This window comes from Egretta garzetta, unplaced genomic scaffold, assembly GCF_000687185.1.
Source record: "Egretta garzetta isolate BGI_Z169 unplaced genomic scaffold, ASM68718v1 scaffold190, whole genome shotgun sequence".
Classification (NCBI taxonomy): domain Eukaryota; kingdom Metazoa; phylum Chordata; class Aves; order Pelecaniformes; family Ardeidae; genus Egretta; species Egretta garzetta.
Window position 1 is genome coordinate 317845 of NW_009258272.1, and position 6897 is coordinate 324741.

General features: G+C 42.5%; 1 protein-coding gene across 4 annotated transcripts in view; it reads right to left on the bottom strand.

Moving 5' to 3' along the window:
* LRRC8A (leucine rich repeat containing 8 VRAC subunit A) overlaps positions 1–6720 on the bottom strand; it is a 25184-nt gene extending 18464 nt beyond the window's left edge. Inside the window, exons 1-3 of one of the 4 annotated variants that reach the window (XM_035889830.1) lie at positions 6171–6720; positions 5564–5689; positions 728–868 (exon numbers count right to left, since the gene is read on the bottom strand). The gene's annotated coding sequence lies outside the window, so the exon portion shown is untranslated. Of the gene's footprint in view, positions 1–727; positions 869–4763; positions 4837–5563; positions 5690–6058; positions 6110–6170 lie in introns of those variants that run through there. The other 3 variants (XM_035889832.1, XM_035889819.1, XM_035889829.1) reach the window with 3 other exon arrangements.
* Between the last annotated feature and the right edge of the window lie 177 nt (positions 6721–6897).

Here is a 6897-nt window from a genome sequence, read left to right on the forward strand (position 1 = left end):
GCCTCACTGAAGGCTGAGCACAGAACACATGAACTGGGTGAAGGAGTTTATAGACAGGAACAGTCATAGCTGGAAAGGAAGTACCATGTGAAATCTTGGTGAAGAAGGATCCAAGCTCCTTCATATATACCTCAAGTTGCAGGACTTTGCAGTTGGAGCTCAGAAACAGATGATTTGTTTATGGTATAGTTAACTCTGCAACATGGAAGGCATCAATACTGAGATTTTGAGAGTGCTTTATTCAAGTTTAAAGGCAAGTTGACTTCACTGAACTTGCATAAGCTGATAGGTGGGAACATATCTGGCTAAACTCCTATCAACTTATCAGAAGCATAAGGAAGTAAGTTTTCCAAGGGTATAATTAAATAGTCAGGCTTTAGGTATTGCACACTAAGGAGAGAAAAACAATAATCTCACAAGTGTCTGTCTCAGAGGTGTTTCAGCTTTTGCATTCCACAGTGCTTTCCTAGCTACCACACAGTCCCTGAGCAGTCCCTTACTCCCCACCCCTCAAGAAATTACTTTACCTTTGAGGGTTTCAGCTACACCAAAGCAGCACTACAATTCATATCCAATATAGAATCGCAGGACAGTTTATAGCAGCAACATCTGAGATCATACCAGGAAAGATGTGTACGCTGAAGCCTCATTATCATACAGCAGGATCAATCCAGCCTAAATAAAACTCCCAAAATCTTTGCACATTCCACATTTAGATACTACGTACCTTTTCAGTGCCTGCAGATTCACCTGGATCCAAGTTTGCATCCCACAATGGACTCCTTTTGCCAGACGATCATCCCTGCCTCAGCCTGCTGGGCACCTACCTACTATGTGCAGCACAGCCTCACCATTAATGCTGAGCAGGCTGATAACAACAGAAGAAACAGCAGTTTCAGACTTACATAACCAGCCTGCCAAACCTACCCAGACTTCAGCCAACCATAAGCATCACCAAGTACTAATCCTACGTTTTACTAGACACACCTGGAGGAGAAAGATAATCACTCATGTTAGAAGAACAGGGACATTCTGAGCACACCACACCTAAATAGTAAAACCAGTCAGAAATGAGATTAAATGTATCTGGCTGACAGGGACATCATAAAACAGCATGTACCTTACTAGCTGAAGTCCAACAGAGCTGAGAGCTTGAATGCTTTCCACAAACCCCAGAACCCCTGTGATATTTAAAAGTTCAAGATATTATCAGAGCAACTGCTGCAGGAGCAAACATCCTCCTATTTGGACAATTCCTCTATTCAAAACCATCTGATCTAAACAAGTAAAGATTGACTTATTGTGACAGACACCTGACTGAGCAGCGCTTGAAATTCCTGCCTGCAACTGCTGGCCAGCATATCCAGCTAGGGACAAAGTGAACAGAAACAACATCACTGTTCTGTTTCACTGGCTAGTTTGTCAGCTCAACTCATTATTTGCTGAATACTTTATCCAGCATCTTCTTTCCTCCTCTTCTCTGTTGCCCATTCTGATACTAATGGAGCTACTGGCAAAATAATGTTACACGCAAGATCATGACGTGCACAAGAATTTAAGTGCCCACCCCTTACTTCCAGGACCTCTCTGAAATTAGGGAAGCCCTCACCTTCAGTGGCATGCAGCTTCCAAGTGAGGCAGTCTCATTACACAGTTTTAGGTAAGTGGACATGGATGCATTGTATGTTGGATCTTGCAAATCTTTAGTTCCCACTATACATATTCTTAATTCTCAGTTGATTTCCTTGTAAGACTGTGGACCGCAAAGCAGAAGTCAAGCACTGCTGACAATTTCTTACCTCTCAGAAGCCCAGAGAAAGAGGCAGTTATTCATGTGCCAATAGCATCAGAGGTAGATAAGGGAAAGAAAAACCTTGATGCTGTTAAAGACTATAGCCCTGAATTATTGACGAGCTACAACATGTTACAGTAAGTTTTCAACAGAGCAGAACTTCCCTCCCCAGCATGCTGCCACCTGAAATCCTAAAGAAGGGCATGACACAGAGCCCTTTGTTCAAAAACCAGGAAATGTAAAAGCTTTGCTGGTCAGACATGGGACTGGGAATTTACATGTCTCCTCCCCTATGCTTATTAGGTCCAGAATTAAAAGGAAAAAAAGACTGAAACAGAGCTGCTTTCAGGCACCCCTCAGAAAACCTTCCAGGCACAAGGACAGCCACGTGATCAATTGGAAACATCCAAGACACGAGATGGAACTACTCAAGTGATTTTGTCCTTTGCTGTTTAGAAACACAGCAGTGAAGCCAAATGCCAAAGCCCTGACCAATTAACTGTTATCCCTACATCAGGCCCTTTCTGCATTAAAAAAATTAATCCTTCCTGTGGGACAAGACGTCTTCCGAGATATAGAAGTGAACATGTGAAGTTTAAAGGGTCACTTATCATTTAGACTAGTGGATAGAGTAGCAGAACAGCAGTTGCCAGCACTAACACTCTTCACTTTGTGGAACAGCCAATGAACTCAACACTGAGGGTAAAGTTGATTTTTCACACAACCATCCAGCAGTTGTATGCAACGTTCAGCCCCACCCAAGATACAGCAGGATGAAGTGAATGAACCAACTGGGTCACATCTTTACTGAAGCTCATGAAAAATATTAATCCACCTACACTACAGATAGTAACTTTTACAGCTACCCCTTAACTGACTTTTCCTGTCAGATGCAAGACTGACACCCTTTTCTTAACAGCCTAGTGCAACAGCTCCTGTTTACCGTCACACAAGCAAGCCTGTCCTAACAAGTACGAGGAAGAACATCTGCACTATCAGAACAATCCACGCCGGAGACCTGGCTTGGCCTGCCACATTTTTTGATTTCTGACAGCATTTTGCCCCATCTGCACAAAATTGAACACAATCTGAAGTTATCAGCATCACTGACACTTGGAACAGGGACTGTATGTCAGTGTCATACTGCTATGTAAATTTAAGTGCTATCAGATGACTTGCAACAGTGATGCAAACCAGAGAAAAATGTCTGTATCAGCTTATAAATTATGAATGTACATGGTCACAGGCTTCCCATCCAAAATTAATTTTCTCTTTGCCATAAAAAAAGATGCTTCAAGGACAGGGCATTAGAGCTTGTCTCAGAAAAGTATGACTGCCTTATTCTAACAAGACACTATGAAACACTCCCTTGTACTGACTAATGCAAGTGATTGAATTAATTCTGTTAGTAACTACCCAAGATAAACAGACAGCAACAGCATTAACTTGTAACAGCATTAACTTGTAACAACAGGAACACCTCATCAGCTGCAGGAGAAGGCTATTCAGCATTTAATTCCAGCATTGAGAAGAGTCATACAGGAAAAGGTAACCAACTGTTTTCAGCTAAAGACAGAAACGGTGGACAGAGCAGACCTTTGACATATCTAACAACAGATTAAGACACCAAGACAATAGATTCAAAGTGAGTAAAAAACTTTTAAGCAAGGATAACCTTAATTGATTGTCAATAAGACTGTCACAACATGTACAAATCCATGGGTGTTGCCACAGCTGTTTTCAAGCTCAAAGAGATGAGCCGGTTAAGATGAAAAAAAGATGCAGATGATAGCAAAGCAAGATAAGTAAGACATCAGCTATCAGCGCAATTATATTTAGCCTCAGTCTGAAGAAAGAAGAGGAATTAGTACCTATTCACATATTCACCGTACCATATAAGTTTGGTCTTCAGGACCATGAGCTCCAAAACAGTGACTATGACTTCCAGCTCAGAACATTTTCTGACTGCACTAGTCAATTAATAAGGGACAAGCCAGCTAACCTTTGGTCACCAAGGCCTAAAGGAACCAAGACTCTAAAGGAGAACCTGTAATTAGTCCAGTACACAACTTTACTGTGCACAAAGGTAGGCTGTAGTTAGAGAAGCAGCTTACAAATTTGTCACAGAAGAGCAGCTTTGTGAATTGCCAAAGTAATTTTATAGCAAACGTTAACAATGGTTAGTACACAAGGAGAAGGAAGCACTGTTATTTCAGCAGGGAGGGCATGACTGAATAGCTTTTCATTTCAAACACAGTTTCACAGCAGCAGGAGGGGCATGTATAATTCAGCTATATGAACAGTTTAAGGAAAAAGCTGCTTGGAAGCATTCAAGAATCACTCTTCAAAGCATGTAAACTGTTAAACACCTGTTCAGTATTAGTGTGCATATCCTACACTGAGACTGTTTTTGAAAACACTTGAAAAAAAGCAAAGGAGGCTCACCACACTGCAGCTGAATACGTTAATTTTTAATCATTACTAAAACAGTATCTATGCATCCCCCCCTCATATTAATACACAAAACTCCTAAATCCTTCTCCTCTGTGCTCCACCAACACTCAACTGACATTGCACCTCCGTTTTGCTAGACACCAGTTAGGCTCAATCTAACACAAAAAGGAAGTGAAACTCACTTCTAAAGTACTCTACTGAACAAAATCCTTCTTTAGAATGTGGAATAATTACATGAAGGCCTCTAAATAAGCCTGCTCCAATTACACAGCAAAAGCTTACACATTTGGCTTCCACTGCTTATTTGAAACCAAATAGTATCCAAGAACCCCAGAGTACAGCCCAACTTTCTGAGTGCATGCAGCATTTACTAGAATGTAATCAACTCTAAGCATTCAGTAAGTCATCACTGGAAGGCCTCAGGCACTCCACATTTCAAACACAGAAACATTAGCTTTTAACACATGGCTTCTGGCATACTTGAAGGAAATATTTATGCACATTGTCTTTGACCTACCTGAATAGAGTTAAGACTTCCAAATACCATGAGAGGATCAGTATAAAAAACAAATCCATAAACTGCCAGAACACTAATCAGAACATGAAACAAGTCGTAAGGATACTTGTATTCTGGAAGCAGCATACTGTGCATTTCACTGCTCAGAACAGAGACAACCTGGACAGCATTTCTCATCTTGAAGATAAGCACAGAATTCTGCAATACCTTTCATCACTATCCTAGTGAAGAACCAAGGAAGCAGGGAGTTTCTTGCAACTAGTTTCTGTCATTGCCTAATCAACACCCACGTGGGTGACTAGCCCACTCCTGAGTTCACTGTGAAAAATTGCCTAGGAGATGGCTGTACAGCAAAACAAGCATCACCCTGCAGGAAAAGGAAGAGCACCTACCAAAACGAACAGTTCTCGCTACTTCTCAGCTGCATTCCTTTTAGGCCGCAGGCACTAAACTGTTTACTGGACAGCCTTCAAATACTTAGTTTAATGCAATGAGAAGTCAGGGTTTATGCGGCCAGGAGTCAGATGTATGGGTGAATAAATATAACAGTTATATTTTACTTTGGACAACACTCAGTTCCTTTACTTTTTTTTTCATCTGGAAGCTGACTAAGGGCTCACAGATTTTAATTAGCATACCAGCACTCTCCCCGTATCACCCTCTGATCAACCACCTTTCCTCCTCGCTCCTTATCAGTCACCTCATCACTGCCCTATGCTTTGCAACTATGTTTAAGTAGTACCCTGGTCATTTTTTTTTGGCTTTACTTTACCACTCAAGAGCTGGCCTGTAGCCCTTACCCTGCAGCTGGGTTCTGCTATCTGCACTTCAGCTCTCTGTGCTGGAAGGGGATGGCGTTCCTGCGTGCTGGATCCTGAGCGGGTGCTGAAGCATTGCATTCCCCACACGCCATGGGAACAGTTTCCCTGAAATGAAACAGAGATCATCAGCAAAGAAGAGGGGATTGAGTTCACAGAGAGACCACGTTACATAAAAACTTGGTAAAGGATATCTAAGAGGCAAGGAACAACTCAGAGGGCCACTGCGAACCAGGAAGAGACACCCTGATACCTAGAAAGGTAGCAAGAGCTCTTCTTCTTCGAAGGAAGGAATCTCCAACATCTGTTATTCCAAGTGTTGCAGACCCAGTTGAAGGAGATGCTGAATATTAATATCATAATTAAGCCTAAACTGGTAGAGACAGATTAACATCCTGGAAGAAAGAGCAACATTTTTTAGATCGAAGAAATAATTAGATAGCTTTACGATCTACATTGTAATTTGAAAAATCTGACCTTTTTAAACTGTTACAATCACGAACATCTGAAAATGTTGATCATCTTCCTTTCCATTCTGGATTCAAGCAACTGTCCCCCTTCCTCTCAACACATATCTACTAACACAAACCTCTTTGAAGTGGCAGCAGTTTAGCACCATCAACAAGAACAGCTTTTTTTTTTCTTGCTTCCTGCATGTCAGCATGGGGCATGGGAAAACAGACAAGGGAGCAGACCTAGACTTTGAGACATCTCTCAAACATCCAGCCTCCTAGCTATGTAGAGGAGGATTGCAGAACTTCAGAAAGCATTTTGTCAACAATAGGGAAAAATTAAAAGGAAGAGACACCACTGGGGGGGGGGTGTGTGTGTGTAGGTAACCAACCAACCCATACTGGTGAAGATGTTCAAGAATACGTTCCTTCTGATCCCAAAGTTACCATTAGGGCTGACAGGTTTTCAGGCGACACCCTCGTAATCAAAGCTATGATATTTTAGCTGCTGAAGAGGTTAGGTTTAAAGGAGAGGACTCTCTGACCTTCTCCCCCTGCCTCCTCTCAGGCTACTGCCTCAGCACCAGCCCAAAGCCACAACACCTCGGCACCGGCTCCGCGCTCCTGCACACGCTGACTGCGCATCAGTCCCATCTGCCCACAAGCCTGCCACACCACCTCAGGTTTCCAAAACCAGAAAAGCTATCCTCTATAAAGATATAAATAAATTTTAAAAAAACAACCAGCTTCCGTCCCCAGCACCGCTGTCAGGTAACAAATTCAGGACTTCTCCCCCTTGCCGGAGAAGGAAGGTCCGCCGGGGGGGGACACTCAGCAGGCACACGGACCGGGCGGCCCTGCCTC